This window comes from Lactuca saligna, chromosome 4 (genome assembly GCF_052625555.1).
Source record: "Lactuca saligna cultivar CGN05327 chromosome 4, ASM5262555v1, whole genome shotgun sequence".
Lineage (NCBI taxonomy): Eukaryota > Viridiplantae > Streptophyta > Magnoliopsida > Asterales > Asteraceae > Lactuca > Lactuca saligna.
Genome location: NC_136420.1, coordinates 197179376 through 197191582, shown reverse-complemented (window position 1 = coordinate 197191582; position 12207 = coordinate 197179376). Strand labels below are relative to the sequence as shown.

The 12207-nt window shown below is 37.8% G+C and overlaps 1 non-coding gene across 1 annotated transcript; it reads left to right on the top strand.

Moving 5' to 3' along the window:
- The first annotated feature begins 10583 nt into the window (after window positions 1-10583).
- LOC145044657 (small nucleolar RNA R71) lies at window positions 10584-10690 on the top strand. Its single transcript, XR_013681603.1, has one exon. It is a non-coding gene; the product is annotated as a small nucleolar RNA R71 (small nucleolar RNA).
- Window positions 10691-12207: the final 1517 nt, after the last annotated feature.

Genomic DNA, 12207 nt, shown 5'->3' with positions numbered 1-12207 from the left:
GAGGATCACCAAGTGTCGATCATACTTGGAAGACCTTTCCTAAATACTGCAAGTTCCATAGTAGACATGAGAGAATCCAAGTTTACCCTTAGGGTGGGAGAAGAGTCAGTTACATTTGGAGTTGATCGAGCCATGAAACATTCCAGTATAGTGATGTTACATCCTTCTCAGTGGACGTTTTCGACAAACTAATGGAAGAATTGAAAGAAGACAAGTCAAGTGAATCCATATATGTCTTTGAAGATGACTTTGATGTTGAAAGAGACCTGAAAGAGATTGAAAGAATGCTTGAAGAATATGAATACGAAGAAATAATCAGAGCCTTTGAAAAGTCAACTCGCCGAGTCGAAGACATTGACTCGACGAGTCCATCCGAAAAATCGCAATCAGACGAAAATTTTGGCGTGGAATCTATGAGTCCCCTCTCCGGACTCAGCGTGTTCAGTGTACAAAACACATAATTAGAGCAGAAAACTTTTCCTGAACATTTGGAATACGCATTTCTCGAAGAAGGTAATCAAAAACCTGTGATCATTGCTTCCGATCTCACCAAGGCTGAAAAAGAAGAGTTAGTACAAGTTCTAAAGAAAAGAAAAAAATGTCACCGCATGGAACATTACCGATATGAAAGTAATAAGTCCTTCCTATTTCTCCCATAAAATAATTCTTGAAGAAAGTGCAAAGTCGGTAGTTCAACATTAAAGGCGTTTAAACCCAAACATGCAAGAGGTGGTCAAGAAAGAAATTGTCAAACTTTTTAGATGCAGAGACTATTACTACATTTCCGATAGCCCATGGGTTTGGCACATTCAAGTAGTTCCGAAGAAAGGTGGGATGACGGTCGTGACAAATGAGAAGAACGAACTTTTACCAACAAGAACCAAACCGGGTGGCATGTTTGCATCGACCATCGAAAGCTTAATGATACTACTTGCAAGGATCACTTTCTGCTACCATTTGTCGATCAAATGCTTGAAAGGCTATCCGATCATCTTTACTATTGTTTTCATGATGGTTTCTCGGGGTACTTGCAATTTCCAATTGACCTACATGACCAAGAAAATACCACTTTTATTTGCCTAAGTGGGAAATTTGCATATAGACACACGCCTTTTGGGTTATGCAATGCACTAGCTACATTCCAAAGGTGCATGATGGCTATCTTCCACGACATGATCGAGAAATTTTTGGAGGTTTTCATCGATGATTTCTTGGTTTTTGTGTCCTTTTTTGAAGATTGTTTATCTAACTTAGACCTAATGTTGGCAAGATGTGACAAGACAAACCTAGTACTAAATTGGGAGAAGTGTCACTTCATGGTAAAGGAAGGGATTGTTTTAGGACACAATGTTACAAGGTTGGGGATAGAGGTGGATACAGCAAAAATTGATACCATAGCTAAATTACCGCCCCCAGCTAATGTAAAAGGGGTAATGAGCTTTCTAGGCCATGCGGGATTTTACCACCGTTTCATTAAAGACTTTTCTAAGATCACGAGGCCGTTAACTCAACTTATTTTAAAGGATGCTCCATTTGACTTTTCTATGGAATGTAATGAAGTTTGTTAAAGGAAAAGTTGACTAGTACCTCTAACATGATAGCCCTGAATTGGAGTCTCCCTTTTAAACTAATGCATGATGCTAGTAACTATGCGGTGGGAGATGTTTTGGGACAAAGAATTGACAAACATTTTCAACCTATCTACTATGCAAGTAATACTTTAAACCCAACTCAAGAAAACTAGACTACTACCGAGAAGGAGCTGCTCGTGGTGGTTTATGCTTTTGATAAATTCTGCCCATATATCGTTTTGTCAAAAACATTGTATTTACCAACCATTCAACCCTTAAGTATCTCTTTGCTAAAAAAGATGCTAAACCAAGACTGATATTGATGTGTGTAAAATGCACTGGTTTTATTCCTAGTCTAAAAATGTAAATTTAGCACACAAAGGCAGTGAACCTGTCTTTTAGTGTTATAGTTGAATAAGTTGGGTGTCGAACTCAGGTAACGAAAATTAAACTAATAACTAATTTGAACTAGACAAGTAATAAAAGTAAAGGGTTTTCTCGAGTTTTACAAGACTAGAAACTTAAACACACCTACTAACACGTAATTAACTAAACAACTAGAACAGGTAAAAACTCACCAAATTTAATAAAAGGGTTTCTGTTTAGGTCTAACCAATTCACTCCTATGGTTAATTTTATGATAAAGTAATATATTGATTGTTATTGGTTACGAACTATAGTGATTATATTCGCATTCGCTATTACCAACCCTTAGGAAATTAATCAATTCAAGCAGTGATCAAGTGTTTAAACTAATTAACTCCCTAGTTCAATTATTTGGATTAAATAAGATTTGTAATTGGTTAATCAAATTGGTAGTTCAAGTAACCTCTTTTTTGTTGGTTTACCAGACAAGCTCACACATTAATTTACCCATTCTCTAATTAATCCTAGTTTCATATTCACTAATCCTAAGCATATAATGAAGTGTTCACATAAATCATATGAGTTTAACAATTAAGAGATGTTCGTGCAACCTAATTTTCTTCCAATTAACAAAAATAGTTATAATTAATGCATAAGATTCTTTAACAAACATAGTTTAATAAAATCACCAATAATCAATCAATCAAAGTATAAATCATACCATATGAGTAAATTAGTCTTTCCTAAACAAAAACTACGAAAATTCAGCTCATGATTACAGTCAAAGAGAAGCTAAAAACGAATTTAATTGATCTAAACATGATTCACTTCTACATTAAGTGGAAGATTTAACCTAATCCGACTTGAGTCTTCTAAGGATCAAATATTAGGGTTCTTCAGTTCTCAAAAGGTTTCTTCAGTCGCAGGTTATTCTCCAAGGAAGCCAAAAAAAAACTCTCCAATTCGAGATCTTATCCTCTATTTATAATTATCTCAAAACAGGGTCAACTTGGCGAGTAGGTGCCCAACTCGCTGAGTTCCTTTGAGAAATACGTGTACGGAAAGGATTCTATACATTACTTCGGGAACATTCAATGGTACTCGACGAGTAGCTCCAGGTTTGTTCTTCTTTCTTCATTCTCCAGCTTCTGGTTGCTTCTCCTTTTTTCTTTTTGCTCCCAAGCATGTCTTCTAAACTGAAAGTATAATTTAGACATTACTAAGTACCTTTTGTCCATATTATGCAAATAATTAGCTAATAATTGATAAAAATCTATACTAAACACATGGCTAAATATGCACGTATCAAAATACCCCACACTTGACTTTTGCTTGCCCCCAAGCAAAACCGAATTTTAGCATACTAGAATCACATAAGATAATTCCAATTGAACCCAACCATTATGCCAAGACCGCAACACATGCATTTGTGTCTAAAATTTTCCTTAGGAACCCTCCATACTCTAAATACTCACAATCCTTATAAACATTCACCCACTTTTTCCGAACAATGCTCATTTTATGCATCCCTCCGAATCCATCCGCAGAAAACCTCCTAACCTCAAGGTATTTTTGGTTGAGCAACCCAAGCATACATAATCTAGACAATTACAATTTTTGATACCACTATGGAGCTCTTTTGGAATTCTTCACTTTTTTGATATTTGATCTTCGATTTTTTGGTATCTTCAACTTTTGAATTTCTTCATAATTTTTTATCCTTGATCTTCATAGTTTGACTTTGATGCTCCAAAAATTCTTCAAACTTTTTCTTGTAATTCTCTCTGTTTTGTTTTAACATGTAACTCAGATTTTTTCCACTCAAAACCCTACATGCTTAAGCAGGGGCGCTCAACTTCAACCTTTATTGGTTAAATATAATAATTTTCCTGGATACATTTCTGGTACACGATGCTAAACATATTGCATCCTTCAAACTGAGCGAGGTTGTGTTTTTCTCCCATGATTTCACTAGAATAAGGAGGCCACAAATGCACTAGAACGTATATAGGCTCAACTAAACATTTGGGTTTTCATGCAATCATCAACATAATTCTAACATGAATCCTACTTACTTTTACCATAGTTTTCTAAGTTAAGTCCTAAGCAATGTTTTATGCAAGATTTTGAAAAAAAATCAAGCCTAAATTAGGATTAGGATTCTAAATTGACTAAAATGTTACCAACCTCCTACCCCACACTTAATTTATGCAATATCCCCATTGCATGGTATGCATGAAAAGAAAAACAGGACTAAAGAGGGAATTGGAACAAACTCCCTTACGATAGCCATCGCAAGGTGGATATTCTTTATGTAAAACTACAACTTCAAATATCTTTAGACATGGAAACAGGTCATCCATGCCTTGGGTATCATGTCGCGTGTGGTATACATCTAAATAGCTCTAATTGTTTAGGAAAAATCTTCTCAGAAACCTTCCAGGAATGAATCTTTACAAAAGTATGGATAAAGGTTGCGGTGAATGTGCCCAAAATAGGTCTTGAGAGTGAAGCATTAAGGGACTCGGCGAGTAGAACGTGAACTCGGCGAGTAGACTGGCCCCCAGCATAAAATCAAAGAATTGCACACGAACTCGACGAGTAGTAGCTAAGTCAAAAAATTGATTTTTCTGTTGTTTACCCTTGGCTGAAGTGTTTAAACAGGACACTTCATTGACTCTTCTTGTATTTTCTTCAATAATAATGAATTTTGTTACTCTCATTCTAAACGGACTCAACCTTAAATGTAACATTTGACATTCTTATCTACAACATCCCTCACTTTTATCCTTGACCAATGAGACTCCTAAATGCACCCTAATCTTCAAACCTGAAAAACAAAGTAACCACAAGTGAAAGAAAACGAACAAAGTCCTAATTAAGGTTCGCGTACATCAAATTTTAATCACAAAACAAAAGAAATAAAAACATCCAAATAAAAACAAATTCAAGCTTCTTCTTCTATGTCTTCTTCTTCTGCTCCACTTCCACTTGCTTGGTTTTTTCTCTTTTGCATACGCTCCTCCCAACTCATAATGTATGGATATCCGGGCCCAGACTGTGGAGAAATGTGTATTTGTTGAAAGAGATAATTGAATGACTCATTATTATAGTTAATTCCTCGACCAATATCATCAACATACCCCCTATATTCCACGTTATTCCACCCCTCATTGCATCTTCCACCGGGATAACCGGTGGGTCTTCTCGGACCCGTTCCCTCCTATGCCGAACTCTTCTTCCTGGCTCCTTAGGAACAATCACCTCGTCTTCGTTTGGGATTGCAAAAGAATCCCCAAAATTTTCCACAATCCTCGCCCTCCAGAATAATGTAATGCTAAATGGAGGAGGAGAAATCACGGTTAAAGCCCTTGATTCTTGCCTATCCAAAATCCCATATGATCTTGCGAGTCTTGTCACAAACATACCCCCATTAATTTTGGAGGTAATCTTCTCCTTTACTTCTCCATCTGAAAGATATTTTGCCAAACAATAAGGCAAGCTGCAAAAAATATCCGGGGTGATGATGCTCCACAAATAGAAAATGTCGAGAGTAGGAACTTTGTCATCATCCTTCCTCTTGTTTATGGTACTAGCAATGAGGCGATGAATGAGACGATGGATCGGAGAACGAATATGGCCATCTTGAGTAGAAGAGGGAATATAAACCCGATTTGCAATACTATTCCACCAAGTGGAGGCAACGACTTCCTCGGGAAGATCCTTGTGGCATTGCTCTAGAAATCCTTCAAAATCCTCTGACATAATGACATTTTGGTCATAGAGACCTACCCTCCAGGCAAGTTCTGCTATGTTGCACTGGTGCATCTCCCCTCCGAGGCAAAAAGTGATAATGTTTGGATTATAATATTCACTACCACCTCAAAATGAGATAGTAGCAAAGAATTCCCAACACAGTTCTGTGAAATACGGGTTCTTGTATTTTAAAAAGTTTCATCCACCCATCACATATTATTGTTGTGCCGTCCACTTCGCCAATTAGCTGCATTGGGGAGATAGATCTTTTCTGTTTCAACGCCTCCAATCTGTTTTTCGCCCTAGCATGCGACGACCTTGAAGTGATTTATGAGAAAGCAAGCCATGGAATGTCTCCATAACTTCCTCCTCTAGAGCTCTAACCTCTTCTGGACATGATTTCTACAAAACAACATCATGAAAACAACAAACAAAAAACCCATATAATTAAAACTCACCATAACAGTTTTAACAAAGCATGAACTCGCCGAGTCCATGAACTACTTGGCAAGAATTCAAATATTTGCTTGAGAGGAAACACAATGCTCAGCGAGTCAAACGTGGGAGGCGGCTGATGAAAGTGATTGGGGTAAAAAGAAACCCTTATTTACAGATTGTAAAAAAATTCAATTAAAAATATGAACTCGTCGAGTAGGAACACCTACTCGCCGAGTAGATGTGCGAATTAGCGATTTTTCGTGGATTTCAACAAGTACTCGCTGAGTAATGTATGAACTTGGCGAGTAGATCATTCAGTTTGAAAAAAACTCGATTTTTTAAAGCCACCACCCCACACTTCGAGCATTGCTTGCTCTCAAGAAATCATATTAAGCATAATTTCAAAATAAGATTAAAAAAAACATATCCTAAAAGTGAAAAACAAAAAGAAAAATTAAAGGGGAAAGAAATGCAAACTCTAAACTCGGGTTGCCTCCCGGAAGTGCTTCTTGTTAAGGCGTCGTTAGCTGGACTCCTTCCTGTTCTACGTTTCTGCCATGCCTTCCAGTAGCAACCCTTCTTCAAGTCCTTCATTCTGCGTAATTCCTTCTTCATATTTTTTCACTCGATGTCCATTAACCTTGAAAGGAGTGCCTTCTTTTGATAGTAACTCGATAGATCCATGTGGAAAAACTTTCTTTACTATAAATGGACCATCCCATCGCGACTTTAGATTGCCCGGAAAGAGTCTGAGCCTTGAATTAAAAAACAACACTTTTTGCCCTTCGTGAAAGTCCTTATTACCCTTGATTCTTTTTTCATGCCAATTCTTTATTTTTTATTTGTAAATCAAGGAGCTAGTGTAAGCCTCATTCTGAATTTCTTCAAGAGCATTCAAATGCATCAACTGGTTGGTTCTAAGTTCAGCTACATCAAAATTGGACATTTTTAAAGCCCAAAAGGCTTTATGCTCTATTTCTACCAGTAAATGACATTGCTTCCCATAAACTAGCCTATATGGTGTAGTATCAATAGGTGTTTTGAAAGCTGTTCAGAAGGCCCAAAGTGCATCATCTAACCTATCCGACCATTCCTTCCGATTTTTACCCACCGATCTCTCCAAAATTCTTTTATAATGTTCTATTCGTCACTTCAGTTTGCCCACTAGTTTGTGGATGGTAAGATGTAGAGAATTTATGGGTCACCCCATATTTTCTTAACACTTTTATTGGCAAAGTGAGTGCCCCGGTCACTAATAAGAGCTTTAGGAACTCCAAATCTTGAGAACAACTTTTTTAGAAAGCGCACCACCACCTGAGAATCATTAGTTGGTAAAGCTTGTGCCTCCGCCCATTTGGATACATAATCAACCGCCACCAATATATATGTGTTCCCTTTTGACATTGGAAATGGTCCCATGAAATCGATCTCCCACACATCAAACACTTCACACACTTGAATACTATGTTGTGGCATCTCGTTTCGGGATGATATGTTTCCCGCTCTTTGGTATGCATCACACTCCTTAACATATTGGGTAGAATCCTTAAAAATTGTGGGCCAATAAAACCCAATATCAAATATCTTCTTAGCCGTGTAATGTGCTCCATGATGTCTACCGGTGGGCCCGCTATGTCAATGCTCCAAAATTTCATGGCTTTCCTTCCCAAATACACATCTCCTTATGATCCCATCTGCACAGCTTCGTAAAATATATGGCTCGTCCCAAAAGTAGTATTAAACCAAGGTTAGCAAGACAATCATGGAAGAAAGATCCAAAAACAGAAAAATCGTCCATAAATAATTCCATGAATTTTTCCACCATGTCATGGAATATGGCTGTCATGCACCTTTGAAAGGTTGCAGGTGTATTGCATAACCCAAAGGGCATGCGGAGATAGGCAAAAGTCCCACTCGGGCAAGTGAAAGTAGTCTTTTCTTGGTCAATTGGGTCTATAGGTATTTGTTAGTAACCCGAAAATCCATCTAAGAAACAATAGTAACTATGGCTGGACAATATTTCACGCATTTGATCAATAAAAGGTAAAGGAAAATGGTCTTTACGAGTGGCATCGTTTAGTTTTCGCTAATCGATGCACACTCGCCAACCGGTTACCGTTCGGGTCGGAATAAGCTCGTTCTTCTCGTTTGTTATGACCATCATCCCTCCTTTCTTGGGCAACACTTGAACATGACTAACCCATGGATTTTTGGAAATAGAATAAATGATTCCCGCATCTAAAAGCTTGACTACTTCCTTCTTAACCACTTCTTGCATGTTCGGGTTCAATCTTCTTTGGTGTTGCACTACCGGCTTTGCTTCTTCTTCCAGGTTGATCTTGTGAAAGCAGTAAGCGGGGCTTATTCCCTTGATATCGGTGATACTCCATGCAATATCACTCTTTCTCTTCTTTAGGACATGGACTAATTCTTCTTTTTCATATTGGGAGAGGTCAGAAGCTATTATAACAGGTTTTTGTTGACCATCTTAAAGGAATGCGTACTCCAAGTGATTTGGTAGCGATTTTAGCTCAATTTTCATGTTCTGCATGGTGAACACGTCGAGTCCAGTGAAGGGGCTCATCGAGTCCTAGGTAGAATATGTGATATCTCTGATTTCTTCATATGGACTCGGCGAGTAGAACGGGTCTACTCGGCGAGTAGGTTGCTCAGTGGTTTTTATTAGTTCATTTTAATCAGCTTCCTCCAGCAATCTCTCTATTTCTAGTAGGTCTCTTTCAGCATCAAGTTCTTCATCAAAGGCGATGGTGGACTTGTTTGGTTCTTCATTGTTCAATTCTTCCATTAATTTATCCAACATATCAACTGAAAATGCTGTGTCATTATTGTTCCTTGCATGCTTCATGGCTTGATCAACCCCGAAAGTGACTGATTCATCTCCCACTCGTAGAGTAAGTTTTGAATCTCGCATGTCAACTATAACTCTTGCGGTGTTAAGGAAAGGTCTTCCAAGGATGATCGGGACTTGAGGATCCGCTTCAATGTCCAAAATTATAAAATCCACGGGGAACACGAACTTATCCACCTTTACCAGAAGATCTTCATAGATTCCTCGTGGGAATGTAACTATTTTATTTGCTAAGTGGATTGCCATTCAAATTGGCCTCAGTTCCGGGAGATCTAGTTTCTTGAAAAATGAATATGGCATGAGGTTTACACTCACTTTTGAATCAGCCAAATGATGAATGGTGGCCAAATTCCCAAATTGACAAGCAATATTAAGCTTCCCGGGTCACCCTTCTTCTTTGGTAGCTTGTTCACCATAGCAGCTGAGCAATTCTCATTGAGAACCACTTCTCTCACTTCTTCCATCTTCCTTCTATTAGTTAGAAGCTCCTTAAAAAATTTGGTGTATTTTGGCATTTGGGCAACAACTTCTATGCTCATTTTATGTTGATTTGAAGAGCCTTTATGTGTTCTAGAAAATTCTGGTAGTCTTCATCATTCTTTTCTTTCTTAGCTTTGGCTGGATATGGCAATGGAGGCTGATATGGCCTTGTAGGAGGTTGACGTTTTTGATCAGGTAGCGGAATCGTCGAGTCCATATCGTGAACTCGGCGAGTAGGGTCTGTGCTCAGCCGGTTTTGCTTTTGGCTTGGGTTTTCTGCATCCTCCTTTTGTAACTTCTTGGGATCTTCATTCTAAATGGGAGCCAGGTGAGTAATGATCTTCCTACTTCTAGTTGTCACAATATTTATATGCGCGCCTCGTGGGTTGTTTTCGATTTTACTAGGAAGTTCTCCAGGTGATCTTTGAGTAATTTGTTGGGCAAGTTGCCCCAGTTGTGTCTCAATGTTGTGGATAGATGCTTGTTGATTTCTAAGTATTGTTCTTGTCTCTTGTATTGCAGCATCATGGTTATTGTGTCTCTTTTCTGAAGCAGCTACAAATTTAGTAAGCATGTCCTCCAAACTTGGTTTTCTTTCTTGCACCGGCTCCTCCTTTTGGTAAAAACCTCTTCCTTTTTGTTTATATTTCTCCTCCTTAGCCTTCTTGTACTCATCATAAGGAAGCCATTCCTTCTTGGGTTTTCTCCAATCATCATCATATTTGTCACCACTGGAGTAGCATACTTGCGCCTTCTTGTTCCCATTCTCATCCAAGTCACAATCTCTAGTAAGATGAGGTCCATTGAAATTCTCACAACCCACTCGAGTAGCATGTATTGTTTTATCCATTTTACCCATCCTCCTATCCATGGTTTTCAACATAGCCATAACTGCTGACAAATCTTCTGAAGCTACATATGTTGATCCCCTCGTCACATCATTCCTTGGGTTGTGTTATTCCCTAGAATGCTTAGATAATTCCTCAATTAGTTGCTTTATCATCGGGGGTGCTTTCTTTGTGAGTGAGCCTTGCGAGTCAAGTAATTGCCTTGTTGTAACATTCAATCCATCATAGAAAATGAAGACTTCTTGTTGACTATTAAGATCATGATGTGGGTAATTTCTTAGTAGACTTTTGTACCTCTCCCAAGCCTCATAAAGTGATTCTCCAGCTTGTTGTTCAAAGTTAGCTATGGATTTCTTTAACTTAGATATTTTGGAAGGTGGGAAAAATTGATCAATAAACTCTTCTTTCATCTTGGCCCATGTAGTGATGGATCCGGGGGGAAGTGACTTGAGCCAATCCTTTGCAGCACACTTCAATGTAACCCGAAGCATGCGAAGCAGCTGAGTCTCGCTAGGCACGTTGGGAACATTGGAATAATCAGCTACATCATTAACTTCATCCAAGTGTTTGTAAGCATCTTCATGGTGTTTTTTTGTAGAAGGGGATCTCTTTGAGTTCCGCAAGTATGTGACCCTTAAGCTCAAAAGTGGCAGTTGCGGGAATTGCGGGTTGCATAAGTTCCGGGCCTGTATCATCTTGTATCCTCTTCTTTCATTCACCCATGGGGACTTCATCAATGTTGTCCATGTTGTTGTCCAAGTCTCCTTCTTGATCACTTTCCTCTTTGTATTCAGTTTCGGAGTCGTATTCAAATTCAACTTCTTTTGGGTTGTTTTCAATAACTTCTAGCTTACTTCCTTCGCTCTTTCTACTGCTGGTATCTCTTGGTTTCTTATTCTTCTTCCCGAAAATAGTTTTTAAGCTGGTCAAAGGTGATTTCCTAGGTGTATTGGAGCATTAAACGTCCTTGCCTTTGTTTTTCCTCAATGCGGATTCTGGGTCTTCAAAGGGGGGAACCAAAGGAGTGTTGGATCCTCTCGTCATGAAAATCCTGCAACCAGAACAAGAGAGAAAAAAATGCGTAAAAGAACAAAAAAAATGAAACATAACGAAAATAAAAAAAAACTGCCAATCAGCAGTGGACCGAGTAGGGTCGACTGCACTCGGCGAGTTCACTGTGTAAGAAACTAAAACAGATAAAATTAAATAAAAATGACTAAAAACTAATAATTACTAAAACTTGACCTAATTATTGAATTACTAAAAAAAATAACTTTGTGTGAGATAATCCCACACAAAGGATCGATAAAACTAGGAATTAGATTTAATTTGTGAACCGTTCCCCGGCAACAGTGCAAAAAACTTGATGTGTGTAAAATGCACTAGTTTTATTCCTACTCTTAAAATATAAATTTAGCACACAAAGGTAGTGAACCTGTGTTTTAGTGTTATAGTTGAATAAGTAGGGTGTCAAACTCAAGGAACATAAATTAAACTAATAACTAATTTTAACTAGACAAGTAATAAAAGTAAAGGGTTTTCTCTAGTTTTATAAGACTAGAAACTTAAACACACCTCCTAACACGTAATTAACTAAACAACTAGAACAAGTAAAAATTTACCAAATTTAATAAATGGGTTTCTGTTTAGGTCCAACCAATTCAGTCCTATGGTTAATTTTATGATAAAGTAATATATTGATTGTTATTGGTTACCAACTATAGTGATTAGATTCTCATTCTCTATTACCAACCCTTAGAAAATTAATCAATTCAAGCAGTGATCAAGTGTTTCAACTAATTAACTCCCTAGTTCAATTATTTGGATTAAATAAGATTTGTAATTGGTTAATCAAATTGGTAGTTCAACTAACCTCTTG